At 46.5% G+C, this 17731-nt stretch overlaps 1 long non-coding RNA gene across 1 annotated transcript; it reads left to right on the forward strand.

Moving 5' to 3' along the window:
- The first annotated feature begins 2867 nt into the window (after window positions 1-2867).
- LOC131510040 (uncharacterized) lies at window positions 2868-16896 on the forward strand. Its single transcript, XR_009260874.1, has 3 exons — window positions 2868-3312; window positions 8411-8622; window positions 16658-16896. It is a non-coding gene; the product is annotated as an uncharacterized LOC131510040 (long non-coding RNA).
- The last annotated feature ends 835 nt before the right edge of the window (window positions 16897-17731 follow it).

The raw sequence follows: 17731 nt of genomic DNA on the forward strand, positions 1-17731 counted from the left end.
ATTTTCTCTCCCTCTCCCTCTCTGTCTTCCCCTACCCTGCTTACACACATGCACGCTCTCACTCTCAAAAATAAACATTTAGGGGCGCCTGGGTGGCGCAGTCGGTTAAGCGTCCGACTTCAGCCAGGTCACGATCTCGCGGTCCGTGAGTTCGAGCCCCGCGTCGGGCTCTGGGCTGACGGCTCAGAGCCTGGAGCCTGTTTCCGATTCTGTGTCTCCCTCTCTCTCTGCCCCTCCCCCGTTCATGCTCTGCCTCTCTCTGTCCCAAAAATAAATAAAAAACGTTGAAAAAAAAAATTTTTTTTTTAAAAATAATAAACATTTAAAATTTTTTTTAATTTAAAGGAGAAATTTTTAAGTATTATAATGAAATGCTCCATATTAAGTATGTAAATGTTTGAGCACAACGACACACATTCCCCAAATTTGTAGAGAAGCCCTGCTTCACTCTGACACTTGTCCCCAGCCCACTCAAAAGATGGCTGCTCTCTGGGCACCTCGGTAGCTCAATGGGTTAAGCCTCCAACTTTGGCTCAGGTCATGATCTTGCAGTTCATGAGTTTGAGCCCCACATCAGGTTCTGTGCTGACAGCTCAGAGCCTGAAGCCTGCCTCAGATTCTGTGTCTCCTCCTCTCTCTGCCCCTCCAGCACTCATGCAGTCTCGCTTGCTCTCTCTCTCTCTCTCTCTCTCTCTCAAAAGTAAATGAGCATTGGGGCACCTGGATGGCTCAGTCGGTTGAGTATCCGAATTCGGTTCAGGTCACGATCTCACGGTTCATGGGTTCGAGTCCCACATCGGACTCACTGCTGTCAGCCTGTCAGCATGGAGCCCACTTCAGATTTTCTGTCTCCCTCTCTCTGCCCCTCCCCTGCTTGTGTTCTCCCAAAAATAAATAAATATTTAAAAAATCAAATCAAACGATCAACATTTTTTAAAAATTAAAAAAAAAAAAAAATGATGGCCCCTCTCCCACAACCACAAAGGGCCTGGCCAGGGCCCCGCACACCTGGGAGCCAGCCTCCTCCACCCCTCCGTCACCGCAGCCTGGCTCTCTGCTCTCCGCGCCCAGACTCGCTGTGCCTCTCCCAGAAAGGAAACTGAGGAGCCCTTTCGGTTCTTCAGACCTTGGAGAGAGCGAGGTCATTAATTAGGACTCCTGGAGGGCCCTGGGGTCCTGAAATGATGGGCCGGTGCCATGGCTGCTGCTCTCTCGACCAACCACCACCTCCCCAGGCTGTGTCTCAGGGAGAGGGCAGAGGAAGGCCGTGGGAAAGGCAGGAGGAGGCGACACACCAGACACTACTTGTTAGTCCTCATCCGCCCCTCGCGGGTGGGGGCATCGGCCCTTCAGCCCCAGACACCGTGCTTGACACCAGGTGTGCATGCTCGAGCAGAGGCACCCACACCCACGCATGCATGTGCCGCTCCCGTTACACCGTGACTCCCTGCAAACCGGACTGCTGGAGCCCCTCTGCACCCACACCACGGCCCACGGTAGGGATGCGTGTTACAATTGGTGGAATCGAGTGAATTTCACCCTCAGGACCACCTGGGAGACACAGGTCATTACTTCATTTGTCTGATGAGGGAACTGGTGATTGAGTCATTTGCCAAAGAGCATCAGCCCAAGTTCACCCAGATAGAGGGCAGCAGAGGCCAGAGTTGAACCCAGCTGGGCATGCCACCTCCCTCTGGGTTTGTGGTTTGTGGAGAAAGCCATGGAGGTTCCTAGACAATTGCAAAGAGCATTTTGAAATGGCAGTGGTGTTGCTCCCCCTGACAGGGACCACTTATCCGTTAAAGGACTGCCTCACCTGTTGTGATTACTCCCAGTCACCTCCACACATGTGGCTATCATAGGTCTTCCTCAGCCCTAGGCCTGAAGGGGACAGGGCAGGCCCAGAGGCATCCTGTCGAGACACTGCCTAAGCAGGGTAACTGAGGCCCAGGGCAGGAGGCAGGTGTAGACCCAGCCTGCTTTGCCCCTCCACAGCCATTGCTGCTTTCCAATTCAGTGTTTTAGAATTTGAAATGGGTTTACTGTTTTGTTTTGTTTTTTAATTTTTTTTTAACGTTTATTTATTTTTGAGACAGAGAGAGACAGAGCATGAACGGGGGAGGGTCAGAGAGAGGGACACACAGAATCTGAAACAGGCTCCAGGCTCTGAGCTGTCAGCACAGAGCCCGATGCGGGGCTCGAACTCACGGACCGCGAGATCATGACCTGAGCCGAAGTCGGCCCCGCTTAACCGACTGAGCCACCCAGGTGCCCCATGGGTTTACTGTTTAAAAAAAAAAAAAAGGCACAAAATGGAGCTACTTGTGCTAAGCCTCAAGTCAGCAAATTAATTCCTAACCTACTTGCAGATTCAACCACTCCCTGGGAGTGGAATTATATTTTGTTGTTGTTGTTGTTGTTGTTGTTGTTGTTGTTTCAAATTTTTGTTTAAATTCTAGTTAGTAATAGCCAAATTATGGAAAGAGACTGAATGTCCATTCATCAACTGATGAATGGATAAAGAAGATGTGGTTTATGTATTCAATGGAATACTACGTGGCAATGAGAAAGAATAAAATCAGGTCATTTTCAGCAATGTGGATGGAACTGGAGGGTATTACGCTAAGTAAAGTAAGTCAGTCAGAGGAAGACAGATATGTTTTCACTCATATGTGGATCTTGAGAAACTTAACAGAAGGCCATGGGGGAAGGGTAGGGGAAAAGAAAAATAGTTACAGAGAGGGAAGCAAACCATAAGAGATTCTTAAATACTGAGAACAAACTGAGGGTTGGTGGAAGCTGGGATAGAAGGGGAAATGGGTGATGGGCATTGAGGAGGGCACTTGTTGGGATGAGCACTGGGTGTTGTATGGAAGCCAATTTGACAATAAATTATATTAATAAATAAATAAATAAATAAATTCTAGTTAGTTAGCATACAGCGTAATATTGGTTTCAGGACTGATGGGTTTTGCCTGGAGTGGAATTTCAAACCAATCAGTCTAGAATTTCCTAATCAACACTAGTAAAGTAATTATGATAGACTTTGGCCCTTCCCCCAGAGGAAGGTAACCTTGCCTGAAATAATCCTTTGTTTTGTTTGTGACTTCCTTGTCCCTGCCCACTTCTGCCTACAAAAGCCTTCTACTTTGTAAGCTCCTCCTTGCTCCTTCTCCATGCTACAGGAGATGCTGCCCCAGTCATAATCCATTAGATCTCAAATGCACTCCATCGAATTTTGTTTTTTAGAGTTGGTGGCACCAGTGGATTCTGGCGTGAACTTCCACCAGCATTTGGGGATCAGAAACACAGGTGTGGTACCCATGGGAACCCCATTTTGATCCTCTTTCTTGCCATTTCCGAGGGCCATGGGTAAGTTCTTCTTGGTGCTGAGCTCTGCCCTCTTTGCATTGAGGACCTGATCTAACTGGCTTTCCAATACAGGGCTGGTCAGCTTGAGCTGGCAGACAGTTCCACCTGGAGCCAAGCCCCTAGCCTTTCAGACCAAACTCCCAGGTTTCTGATGGAAGACCCTCAACCCTTAGTTCTGTCCAAAGATCCGCATAGGAACTGTTCACGTCACGCACAGTTCTCCATCCATGCACAGCCCCTAGCCCACAGTTTGGAGCTGCTGGTTCAAGGTGACATAACTCCTACTGCTTCCCTCTATCCTCCTCTCAGTGCTCAGTCTGGTAATCCTCCATCCAAATGGTCTTTCCACTCCAGAGACTATTAAACGTTTATTTATCTTTTGAAATAATACCACCAACCACTACAGGTGAGCCTCTCAGGCATCTTTCACTCCTCAGTCAAAGGCCAATCTAAGGGCCATGGTCATGTTGTCCCTTCATTTCCAAATCTAGGCCACTGGTTATTGATCTTTGGGGGTGACTCTAGATCTTATGAAGATGATATCTTCTGCACCCTCTTTAAGGATGCCTCTCAGGTCCATGGGGTTGTTTAATACTGCCAGAAATACTTGACATTTTGTAACTGAGTCCAACCTGGTTACGCTCGATGAACAACAAGCCAGTTGGGGTAGGGAAGGAAAGCCAGCAAAACCAGGAGATGGCAGACTACTGTCCCAAAGAACCATTTCCTCTGGGCATGAATTTTGAGCTTCTTTTTAAGTTAGCAAAAGGAGGGAGAAGGAAGGTGCTGGAGTCAAAGGTGACTGGCATCTGTAGACATCCAAGGAAAGTCCTGTAATTTCTTTGCGCCTGTTCATTTGATCTTTGTGTTTAGGAATCTGATCATGTCACTCCTGTAGATATTAAACATTGCATAGTCATTTCTGTACTCCCTTATCTCCTTGAATGAGGCTGATTTCAGGGAAAACACTTTTTTGCAAATCTCAGCTATAAACAAAATTTCTTTGATGACTAACATGCCTATGTTCAGGGCTAAGCAGAAGTTTCCAAGCTCTGTGTCACAGCAGCAAGGGAAATGGAAGCAACATGGAGTCAGACATGCTAAGTTTCTCCCTATGACAGTTTGTCCCAGCTAAACACTGACAAGATATGTGAAGAAATGTGTAAGTAGCTCTGTGGTCAGAGATTATCCAGGTTGGGGGCTGATATTCAGAGTCCAATAAGAACTTTTTTAGTTAGATCTTTTCCCCTAAGCTAAATGTACCCCCGGGGGGAATAAAGACATCCCAACACAGGTGGGTGGGTGTGTCAGTCCTTTGATACCATTTAGACAGTAACACAATTCATTGAGGAGATAAAAACAGCAGCTCTTGTGTTTCCAATCTAGTCAGGGTTACAAGACCAGAGGTGTGGCCCCAGAAACAGCTCAGAGTCCACCACCAATCCTTTTTACCAATCCCAAACCTCCCCTATTTATCTCAAAAGCCTAGTCCTTGTGCCTTTGAGATGTAAATGTCCCACGTAGTCTTCTCCATGCACGTTCATGTGTGTCCCACATAAATGTGTGGGAGATGTGTGGAATTTTACACCTCCAGGTGGTATTGACAAAATTAATTTGTAAACGAGCTCTAGTTTAATTGGCTTAAAGAAAATTAAGTGCTGAAATAAGTTAAACTCTGAGAAATATAAGAAACTTAATCCAAATGAATTTCTGGTTCACATGATCTGGGAAACTATTTGGTATTAAAGCTAGTTTAAGTTCATTGGTTTAATTAAAACAAGCATGTCTATTTTTTTAAAATTATTCTTTAATGTGTATTTATTTTTGAGAGAGACAGCAAAAGCAGGGGAGGGGTAGAGAGAGAAGAAGACACAAAATCCTAAGCAGGCTCCAGGCTCTGAGCTATTAGCTCAGAGCCTGACACGGGCCTCAAACTTACTTACAAACAGTGAGATCATGACCTGAGCCAAAGTCGGACACTCAACCCAGTGAGCCACCCAGGCACCCCTGAAACAGGCAAGTTTCTAGAGTTATCAGCGCTAAATATAATACTTTTTTTCTACCCAGGTTTCCTAACTGGTCAAATGTCATATTTGTGTAGGTGTATGTTGTCAGTGTTCCAAAAATTGTATGCAATTCCTAAAGTCTGATATGTACTGGCATTAATGTTATCATCATAATTTCAGTTATTTAAAAATATTGTGTTTCACAGAAATGACCAAATTTCCTCTTCAACTCCATGATAATGAATTCTCATCAGATCTTTAACAATGGACATTTCTAAGTCTTTGTCATTTGCAAAGAGCTGGTATTTTACTCTGATGCTTGTGCCTGTAAAAGTGCCCCATCTTCTGGGAGACTCATGAAGCATGCTCTAGGGTACAGGTTCCTGGTAACTTGAAGATCATAAAACTGAACTGGTAAGAATTTCCAGAAGGGATAGACAACCTGGATCCAAGGAGAACAAGAGTTAATAACACGAGAACTGAAGAGCATGATTACAGTTGTTAGGACATGCCTGTAATTGGACGGAGTCCTGAATTCTTCTAGTTTCCTCTATCTGGCTCCAACTCAGCAACCTAATATTTCCAATTTTCTCCCATCCTTCCAATTTGGAATCACTAAAAACAAAGACTGCCCTTAGATCTCCTTAGAAGGAATTACATCAGGTCCTCCTCACCACCCAGATGGCTGCCAAACTTCAGGGACTTGAGTCTTGGTACACTTCCATTTTTTTTTTAAGGTTTTTTTTTTTTTTTTTTTTTTTAAGTAATCTCTACACACAACATGGGGCTGGAACTCACAACCTCGAGATCAAGAGTTGCACACCACCAACTGAGCCAGCCAGGTGCCCCTCACCTGGGTACACTTCTTACAGCTGAAGGAGGCCCCACCAGACACCTGGTCCTATACAGACCTGTATCTTTCCAGGTTGTTGCTAAGGGCAGGTAACCTTTCAGACTGCTGGATTTGTCATCAAAAACTCTGATCTGTCCATGATGCTAGAGACCCCCTGGTCTGTTTCCCTATGTCTGGTTAACAGCCCTAAACTTGGGGAGCATTGTGTCCAAGCTCTACGCAAAATAAGGACACAAGGGGAGCTCCTGGGTGGCTCAGTAGGTTGAGCGTCGGACTTCTGCTCAGATCATGATTTCATGGCTGGTGGGTTTGAGCCTCATGTCAGGGTCTGTGCTGACAGCTCAGAGCCTGGAGTCTGCTTTGAATTCTGGATCTCCCGCTCTCTCTACCCCTCCCCCGCTCGTGCTCTGTCTCTCTCTCTCTCTCTCTCTCTCTCAAAAATAAATAAATATTAAAAAAAAAAAAAAAAAGACACAAGGAAGGGTAACCAAAACTGCCTGTGTTGTCTACCAACCCTTAAAATTACACACATCTCCATGGCAGTTACCTTTCCAGTCCTGACCCAGAAAGTCAAATGGAATTACCAGGAGGCATTCATGATTCAGCTTTCGCTTCCTTTGGCAGGGGCCCTGCTTCCCTACTTAGGAGTAAATGTAAATGAGGAACATCTCAAATGTAAATCAGGAACATCTCCTTTTTTGTTTGTTTGTTTGTTTATTCCCATGAGATCATGACCTGAGCCAAAGTCAGGCACCCAACCGACTGAGCCACCCAGGAGCCCCAGGAACCTCTCCTTCATTCTTGAAAATACTGCAGAATCTGCTGGCCAACAGAAATGCTTAGACTGGCCAAAGTTGTTCTTGATTACATGATAGCCCTTGATTGTCTTTTAGTTGAGCAAGGAGGTGTCCACGCTGGGGCTGACACCACCTGTGGCACGTGGATTAACACTTTTGGGGAAGTTGAAACTCAATTACATAGGATCACTTAGCAAACCGCTCAGTTTAAAAAGGTGACTCCTGGAAGGAGCCTGGGTGGCTCCGTTGGTCAAGCATCCTACCCTTGATTTCAGCTCAGGTCATGATCTCAGCCCCACATTGGGCTCTGGCAGCACGGAGCCTGCTTGGGATTCTCTGCCTCCCCCTCTCCCTGCCCCCTCCCCCACGTGCGTGTGCTCCTGTGTGTGTGTGTGTGTGTGTGTGTGTACACGCACATGCTCCCTCTCTCTCTCCCACCCTCACAAAATAAAGAAATAAGCATTAAAAACAAAAAAAGTGACCCTTCAAGGGGGGTTGACTTACGTTACTTCGATTGCTTTGAGTCTCGGCTCCTAAGTACACTCTAGACGTTGGGACTTATCTATTTATAATAGTCATAGTTATCTCCCTGGCGCATTGTATTCTTGCCAAAGCTTTAAATGCAGGTTTACAGCTGCTAACCACCAAGGCAATGACCTCCCTAAAACTGGAATGTCAAGAAAGGACTAAACAAAATAACCGACTAAAAAATTGTGAGCCTGAATTGTGGCCTATGAATACTACAAAGATTCAGCAAAAACAAACAAATCCTGCCTGACCTGCGAATGTCTCCCAGAGGGTCAGGAAAAGCTGTAAGAATTGGCAGAGCAGTAGCTAAGAGTAGCTGGCTCTGATGCCGTAAGTGTGGATCGCATCTCCCTCAGGCTGAGATTCTGATCAAAATGGGGGAGTTATTAAAAAAAAAAAATGGCCCCAAATGGAGTAATTTGTACTAAGCTTCACATCAGCAAACCAAAACTTAGTACCTAACCTGATTGCTCAACTCAGCCTTTTCTGGGAGTGGAATTTTAAAGCAGCCTGGAACTTCCTGACCAGCACTGGTGAGGTCACCTTCATGATAGACCCCTGGCCTTCCGGTTCCCGCAAAGGAAAGTACCTTTCCTGAAATAATCCTTTCTTTTGTTTGGGACTTCCTTGTCCCTGCCCCCTTCTGCCTGCAAAAGCCTTCCACTTTGTACAGCTCTTCTGAGCTCCTTTCTACTTGCTAGATAGGACGCTGTCTGATTCCTGACTCCTTGAATAAAGCCAATTAGATCTCCAAATTTACTTAGTTGAACTTTGTTTGTTAACAATTGTCTCAATTGCCCTCACCCATACCAGCTTGGCACAGGTACGATTTTTTTTTTTTTTTTTTTTTGCAGGGAATACTATTCTTTCAAAACATGCTGTCCATGGTCACCTCTTCCTTGGAGCCTTCCTTGATCTGCAGCCTCAGCAGGCAGTTCTTTGTCCAGATCACAAGACAGATGCACACATGGCCCCTGCTAACCTGTGGCATCCTCAGAGCCAAGTACAGAGACAGGATCACCTTCCTTCCCCGAGCATCTAGCACAGCACCGGCACACAGGCCTCGGTACGTGGAATGAATGAGTAGACACGGAGTCAGACATGGAATGAATGATGAATGAATCACAGGCCAGTGATGGCAGCAGCTCTTCTCTGTCCTGACTGGGTGACTGGCTGCAGCTGTGCTTCTGTTTTGCACAGGAGCACAGAGCAGATGCTCTCCGGAGGCCTCACCTAAGTCACCAGAACAGGACAGCAGACTGGGTGCCTGGGTGCCGTTGCTAATTGTGGGGAGAGATAGTAGAAGGCCCTGTGTTTGGAGGGCTTGGGACTTTATCTCCTCACTAATCCTCCCACTCCGCCCTCTGAGGGAGGCCCCGCTAACGGCTTCACGTTTCCCAGGAGGAGCTGTGGCTCAAAACAGGAAACAATCCCTCTCCGTGCCTTTCTCCGGAGAGCTTTAGTCCTGCCCTAAGTAACCATTCACTTCAGCTATTCCTCAACAACCCCCCCTACCCGGGACAAAATCCACTTAATCTCTCCACACTTAAACAAACACATTCATCTTCAATATCCACGGGAACAGTCTAGCCACCTCCACCAGCCTGGCTTACTCAGGAGCTAGCGGAGAGAAGGACGAAACTGAGGTTCTCCCCACTCAGTCCTGCAGACCACACAAGGCAGGGCCCAGCTGCCCTAAACGTGCCCTGAGTGTCAACAGTGCTGCCCTAGCCGGGCCTGGCACGGCGCCCCTGGGAAGGAGCTGACGGAGACTGTTGAGGCAGCTCCCTGCTCCCCACCCAGGGAGGCGCCCAGGCTGCACTGTTCACACTACAATGACGAGGCACCTTTCCTTTGTGCACAAGGAACGCGGTCCTGGTGGCGCTTGGCTGGGCTCCATACTGGTGCTCGCCTTCCATCAGTGCCAGGTCTCTACAGCCCCAGGCCTTCCGGGGCGACTCCAAGGGTCAACCCCCCGGGTTAGCCCTGGTCTGCAGGAGCAGCCAGAAATAAAAGCCTTCTTCCAGAAGCACAGTGCTGGCTAGAGCGAGAGCACAAGTATTCCTGTTATAGTGTGAACCCAGGAGCAATGCAAGCATCCACCCCAAGGGGACAACAGCTGACTTCCTCTGAGCCGGCGACAATCCTGGGGGAGAAAAGCATGCAGACTCTGTGGGGAAAGACTTAAGATGCACAGTGACAAAAGCAAAAGCAACACGTGTAAAGGGTTTGAGACCTTTTTAAATTTAAATTTTAATTTTTAAAAAATGTTTTAATGTTTATTATTTTTGAGAGACAGCATGAGTGGGGGAGAGGCAGAGAAAGAGGGAGACACAGAATCTGAAGCAGGTTCCAGGCTCTGAGCTGTCAGGATTGAGCCTGACGCAGGGCTCAAACTCATGAACCATGAGATCACGACCCGAGCTGAAGTTGGATGCTCAACCAACTGAGCCACCCAAGTGCCTCTTCATTTTAATTTTAATTTTTTTATTTTTATTTTTTCCAAGCAGGCTCCACACCTAGTGCAGATCCTAATGCGGGGCTTGAACTCATAATACTGAGATCAAGACCTGAGCTGAGATCAAGAGTCGGATGCTTAACTGACTGAGCCACCCAGACACCCTCTTATTTAATTAAAAAAGAAATTGTTTTTATTCAGTAATTTCTGTGCCCAACATGGGGCCTGACGTCATGACCCCAAAATCAATGGTCAAATGTTCTACTGACTGAGACTGCCAGATGCCCTGCAACCTGGGTAGAAAAAGGGGGTTGGGGGGGGGGGGAGACTGGAAGGAAATACACAAAATGTTGACCATGATGATCTCTGGATGGTGTGATTTTGGGGGATTAAGGGATCCTTCTGTGTGTGTATCAGTCGAGGTTCAGAGAAACAGAACTCAAAGGAGGTCTATATTAAGAGCTTTGTTGAAAGGGATTGACTTATCCATCGTGGGCACTGGCCAGGCAAATCGTGGACATGCAGGGCAGGCCTAAGGAAGGGCAGCTGGGCTTTTAGGCACTGCTGCTTCAAGTACAGTAACTTTTTTTAAATAAGATTTTCTCTTTTTTTCTTTTTTTAAGGTTTATTTATTATTTTGAGAGAGACAAAGACAGGGCACATGGGGGAGGGGCAGAGAGAGAGGGAGAGAGAATCCTAAGCAGGCTCTGCTCTGTCAGTGCAGAGCCCGATGGGGAGCTCGAACTCACGAAACCGTTAGGTCATGACCTGAGCTGAAATCAAGAGTTGGATGCTCAACCAATTGAGTACCCAGGTTCCCCTTAAGATTTTGTTTTTGAGTAATCTCTACACCCAGCATGGTGCTTGAACTCACAAACCCGAAATCAAGAGTCTCATGCTCTACCAACTAAGCCAGCCAGGTGCCCCACTTTTTTTCTTTAGCCTTTCAACTGAATGAATCAGATCGACCCAGATTACATCTAGAACAGTCTCCTTTACTGAAAGTCAATTGATCACAGACTTCAATCACACCTAAAAATACTTTTCTAGCAATATCTAGTTATTGTTTGAACAACTGGGAGACTATAGCCTAGCCAAAATGACACCTAAAAATGGACCATCACAGTATTTTTGTTAAATTTCCTAATTTTCTACAAGGAACATGTGTTACTTATATAATGTGGGTTTTTTTAAAGCAATGAATGACTACCATGAGATACCATTTTGCATCTACAAGATGGTTAAAATAAAAAAGACCTGGGGTGGGGCACCTGGGTGGCTCAGTCGGTTGGGTATCCAACTTCCCGCTCAGGTCATGATCTCACAGTTCATAGGTTTGAGCCCTGTTTCAGGCTCTGTGTTGACAGCTCAGAGCCTGGAGCCTGCAGCCTGCAGCCTGCTTCAGATTCTGTGTCTCCCCCTCTCTCTGCCCCTCCCCTGCTCGAACTCTCTCAAAAATAAGTACACATTGGGGCGCCTGGGTGGCTCACTCGTTAAGTGGCCGATTTCAGCTCAGGTCACGATCTCGCGGTCCGTGAGTTCGAGCCCCGCATCAGGCTCTGGGCTGATGGCTCAGAGCCTGGAGCCTGCTTCCGATTCTGTGTCTCCCTCTCTCTCTGCCCCTCCCCCGTTCATGCTCTGTCTCTGTCTCAAAAATAAATAAAACGTTAAAAAAAATTTTTTTTAAAAAAATAAGTAAACATTAAAAACAATTTTTTTTAATAAAATAAAAAAGACCTATGATAACAAACGTTGACAAGGATATGAGGAAATTGGAACCTTCATCCACCGCTGGTAAAATTGTAAAAATTATGTAACCGTTTTGGAAAACCTTTGGTGGTTCTTCAAACAGTTGTTTAAAAAAAGACACAATATGGGGCACCTGGGTGTCTCAGTTGGTTGAGCGTCCGACTTCAGCTCAGGTCATGATCTCGCAGTCTGTGAGTTCGAGCCCCACGTCAGGCTCTGTGCTGACAGCTCGGTGCCTGGAACCTGCTTCGGATTCTGTGTCTCCCTCTCTCTCTGCCTCTCCCCCCGCTCATGCTCTCTCTCTCTGTCAAAAATAAATAAACATTAAAAAAAATAATAATAAAATAAAACTTAAAAAGACACAATAGGGGTGCCTGGATGGCTCAGTGAGTTGAGCATCCAACTTCAGCTCAGGTCATGATCTCATGGGAGTTTGTGAGTTCAAGCCCCACATTGGGCTCGTTGCTGTCAGCACAGAGCCAACTTTGGATTCTCTGCACTGCCCCTCTCTGTCCCTCCCCCACTCATGCTCTCTCTCTCAAAACTTAATAAACACTTATTAAAAAAAAAAAAAGATAAAAAAGACACAATAGACCCAAAAAGGAGTCATTTGTGCTAACGCCCACATAAGCAAACCTAACTTAATTGCAGATTCAGCATCTCTCAAGAGTGGAATTTTATTTATTTATTTACTTTTTAACATTTATTTATTTTTGAGACAGAGAGAGACAGATCATGAACAGGGGAGGGTCAGAGAGAGAGGGAGACACAGAATCTGAAACAGGCTCCAGGCTCTGAGCTGTCAGCACAGAGCCCGGACATGGATCTTGAACTCACGGACCGCGAGGTCATGACCTGAGCTGAAGTCGGATGCCTAACCGACTGAGCCACCCAGGCAGCCCATCAGGAGTGGAATTTTAAACCAGATCAGTCTGGAAACTCCTGACAAGCATTAGTGAGGTGATGTGTGTAAAAGACCCCTTCACTCTCTTCCACCAAGAAGGATGACCTTGCCTAAAATAAGCCTTTGTTTTGTTTATGACTTCCTGTCTCTTCCCCCTTCTGCCTGTAAAAGCCTTTTCTGTTCCTTTCTGCTTGCTAGGTGGGATGCTGCCCAATTTGTGACTTGTCAAATAAAGCCAATTAGTTCTTCAAGTTTACTTGTGTAACACAAGTAAGCACAGAATTGCTGTATAATCCGCGCCTAGGTGTATGCCCAAGAGAATTGAAAACCTATGTCCAAGGGTGCCTGGGTGGCTCAGTAGGTTAGGCATCTGACTCTTGGTTTCAGCTCAAGTCATGATCTCACAGGTTTGTGAGTTCAAGTCCAGCATTGGGCTCTGCCCTGGCAGCGTGGAGCCTGCTTGGGATTCTCTGTCTCCCTCCCTCTCTCTCTGCCCCTCCCCTCTCTCTTTCTCTCTCTCCAAAAAATAAATAAGTAAACTTAAAAAAAGAAAATATCTATCCACACAGTTTTACATCACCATTTAAAGCAGCATTATTCATAACAGCAAAAAAATGGAAGCAACCCAAATGTCCATCAACCCATAAATGCATGAACAAAATGTGGTCTGTCCATACAATGGAAAATGATTCCTCAATTTAAAAAAAAGGAATAATGCACTGATTCGTGCTACATACAACATGGATGAGCCCTGAACATATGAAGTGAAAGGAGTCCGTCCCCCAAAACATGTATTGTAGGATTCCATTTATCTGACACGTCTAGAATAGGCAAATTCATGGATACAGAAAGTAGCTTTGAGGTAGCCCTGGCCTGGCAGGGAGGGGTAAATAAGGAGCAACCAGTAATAGGTGTGAGTTTCTTTTTGGGGTGATGAAAATGTCCTAAAATTGGATCATGGTAACGATTGTACAATTCTAGAATTCTATGATTGCACAATTCCAAAAATCACAGAATTGTACACTTTAAAAGGGTGGATTTTGTGATGTGTTAATTATATCTCAGCGAAGCCATAGTTTTTAAAAAGAAGCATTACATGAGAAAGGAAGGAGCCATGTGTGTCTGGGTCCCAGGAAGTCAAGGAGCTGGTGCGTCATCTCCTGTCTCCAGGTTCCCTTTCCCATCCGCGCCTCCTCCCCATGTGCCTAGGGCCCCAGGGTCTGCAGATGTCCAGGAGAAAGCCATGTACAAAATTCTATTCAATCAAAGAGGATTCTCTCTTCTCATTAATCTTCCCTTGGCGTGCTGGCCACTGGGGTCCAACCCCTCTTACTGCCAGCATAACACCGCCAAGAATAGCTCCCAAGCCTGTGAAAAAGACAGCAGCCTTGCAGCCCTGCTAAACTCACTTGAACTGGCTTCCTGCAGGCAGAGAGTAGCCCAGCAAGGCTCTGAGCCAGCACTCTGGGCCTGGCACAAAGAGGAAACTCAGCCTCTGTGTTGCAAACATGAACCCATTTCCTAGATATGAAGAAATTGAGGTCCCGTTCAGAAGGGCAGGGATCCACCCAAGGCCATGCAGGTTTCAGATTCCCTCTTCCACTTTCTACCCTGAGTGCATGCTGGGACATCTCCAGTGAGAGACAAAGGTGACTGAGTCACAGAACCACTTTCTAGAGAGTTCTTTGCCAAATATGTATCAAGAGCTCTAGAAGGGTTGCCACCCTCTGACCCAGTACTTTCCTATTTAGAACTCTGGGTTCTGGAGATAACCTGCCAGGAGGACAAAGGTTATAGGCACCAAAATGTTCACTGCAGGGTAATATAGAATGGCGAAAAATGGACACACTCCAAATATCCATCACTAAGGGGCGGCTAGTAAATGAGGACATCACTCTATGACAGGACGATACACAGCTAGTAAAAATGAAGTCTCGGAAAAATTTTAGAATGCTGATGAGAAAATGTAGGAGAAAAATGGCAAATTGTATACGATCCTGACAATATGTTAAAAATAATAATTTTTAAAAAGAACCCGTAATAGCAAGCACATATTGAGCAATGACTCTAGTTTTCAGCCGCACCTGATACCTGGGGTCCAGATGTGTCCTGCTCCCCCTCTCCAGCCCTTCTCCAAGACCTTGACCTTTGACCCTGCTTCATTTTCTTTATAACAATCCTAATGAATCAATATTCGTCAAATGAACAAACGACTTTTAACCTTCTTTGGATGGAATTATGCATGATTTTATTTTACTTTAAAATTTTTCTGTACCTTCTAGGTGTTTTTTTAAACTAATTAATCAATTATTTTATGTATTTATTTTAAGTAGACTCCATGCCCAAGATGGGGCTTGAACTCACAACTTTAAGACTGAGAGTAACATACTGTACCAACTGAGCCAACCATACGCCCCTATACCTTCTAGGTTTTTGCCCAAAGCATGTTTTACTTTTATTTTTATTTATTTAAAAAAATGTTTAGTGTTTATTTATTTTTGAGAGAGAGAGAGACAGACAGAGCATGAGCAGGGGAGGGGCAGAGAGAGAGGGAGACACAGAATCTGAAGCAGGCTCCAGGCTTTGAGCTGTCAGCACAGAGCCTGACGTGGGGCTTGAACTCATGAACCGCAAGATCATGACCTGAGTGGAAGTCAGACTCTTAACCGACTGAGTCACCCAGGCACCCAAAAACCTGTTTTTAAAAATAAAAACAAAAGCAAAAACAAAAGTCAACTAAAAAAAACCAAAAAACAGAGTTTTCACGAGTTGAAGCTTATGTGATCTCACCTTCCTGGGGGCAACATTATCAAAAAAGGCATTTTCCCAAACATGCCTCCAGAATGAAATTTGGGGCATTGAGAGGAAAGATGGGTTTATGAAAACGTAATCAATATACAAGCCTATAGAGAATGCCCGCGGTGGGCCCTCTACTCAACCTCGGTGGCCATGAGGCTAGACACACACTCACATAGGAATTATTCCAGTTCCCTGCAGGCCGCAGCCCTGGATAGGAGTCCAGGAAAGTGTCTGGAGGCCCCGGACTCAGATGCTGGCTCCGATGCAAGCCCAATGCCAGTGCCCAGCCCAGGCGTGCCGCAGGAGCATACACATGGGCCTAGAGCTGCCAAAGCAATGCCCAGCACTGTCACTCAGGAATGCAGCTGCTTGGGACTGTTCACGCCTCATCAGTGCCTACTCAGTGGATGTGCAGGAGCACATCAGGGCAGCTCTGCCCCAAGCTTCACGTGGATAGCAAAGCAAGGACGGGAGGACGAGCACCCACCGCCTGGGGGTGTGCTCCCAACCCCAAAACAGCCAGGGCCGCAGCCTGGCTTATGAAACACAGGGCAGCTTTACATAATCATGGAAAATCAGGAGAAAAAGTGTCTTCATAAAAAGGCATCTCCTGACCTCAACAACATTTTTTCAAGACAGAATTTTGTTTTGCTTTTTTTGGACTAGAAAAGTCATCCGTGTTCACTGGCACTAAATTCCAACAAAAGAGAAATCTGAGAGTCCACCTGCCTATCTCTGCCGGCTCTCCTCGTCCACACAAACTTACAAACACGCACATACAGGGGCAGCATGCACACACATGCTTTTAGCTTTTTTTTTTTTTTTTTTGAGAGAAAGAGTGCAAGCAGGGGAGGGGCAGAGGGGGAACAGAGGATCCGAAACGGGCTCTGAGAGAGCATGACCTGAGCCGAAGTCAGATGTTCAACCTACTGAGCTACCCAGGCACCCCGTTTTGTGGGTTTTTTTTTTATCTTTGACAGAAGTAGAATCACACTCAACCTGCTGTTATACATCTTGCTTTCACCCTGTTACCCACATATCACGACATCTTCCCACCAGATGCTGAAATTTCAATGCCTAACCGGCTGTAGCATATTCAGCCCTAGAGGGCACCCAGCAAAGCATTGACCCCAGGTCTGTTCAGCTCCAGAACCCAAGTCCTAATAGTCTTCTCGATGTTTTTCTCTGCAGAGCTCTTAGAACCCCCAAACAGAGTTGCCTGAGAATCTTCTTAGAAGCGCAGGCCCCACCTCAGAGACTCTTGATTCAGAAGGTTAGATGTGGTGCCCAGGGAGCCGCATGCTGAGTAACTGCTTCAGGCAATTCTAATGATGTAGCCACTGAAAGGACTGCCAAGTCTGGTCGTAGGGGCCATTAAGGAGCTGCATTTCCCCCACAGGCCCTCCTGATTGTGGTCCCCAAGTCAATAAACTCTGAGTAAATGAGTAAACCCATTTCTGAGGTTTGGTCTTCATGCTGATCTGGTAAAATGACCACTCAGGCCTCTGCCAGTCCCTGTCCTCTGCTGCCCAGACCTGTTTGCAGCCGGGGTTTCCCTCAGGATCATCTCCCAGGTACGGAGCTTGCTGTCTAAGGGCATGAGCATTGTGGGAGCCTTTGTGCTGGAAGGGCTGGCTGGATGCCATGGGCCAAGCAGCAGAAGAAGCTGGGCCTTGGCTCTGCCCTGTGCCTTAGCCACAGGCTTAAAGCCTGTGCTTTAAGCACACAGGCTTTACAGGGGGCTACGAAGGTGCTGTGGTGATGCCGCCTGCACTCTCCAGGGCAGGCAAGAGAGGGAAATGGCATAAGTGAGTGTACGTGTGTGTGTGAATGTGTGTGTGTGTGACCATGTGGCAGTCCCATGGTTCCAGCCATCTCTGTTCCCGCTCGCCCGGCCCGGCTCCCCGCAGTACCCAGCAGAAGTGGGAAAAGCATGCCTCCCACTCCCAGTCTCCCATACCAGTCGCCTCTGCTCAGCATTGCTGATGGGTCCTGGCATTTCCTTCTGAAATGTAGCTCAGAATTCTGTGGTCAACATTCAGCTCCAGACAGCCATTACAATCCATCAGCACTGTCGTGGTGACCAAAAGCTACCCCCAATAACAGTGCTAGGCTGTATGTTACCCCTCAGCACCCCAGTTTCCCTCTCAAGCCCCTTCCAGTGATCCTGGAGGTCCCTGGGGAGCCAGCTGTGGAAACTTACATGGGGACTTGCATTGCCCAGGTTGCCCTAAGTGTGCCCTTCTCCCCAAGTGCTGTGTGGGT

The sequence above is a fragment of the Neofelis nebulosa genome, chromosome 4 (genome assembly GCF_028018385.1).
Source record: "Neofelis nebulosa isolate mNeoNeb1 chromosome 4, mNeoNeb1.pri, whole genome shotgun sequence".
Lineage (NCBI taxonomy): Eukaryota > Metazoa > Chordata > Mammalia > Carnivora > Felidae > Neofelis > Neofelis nebulosa.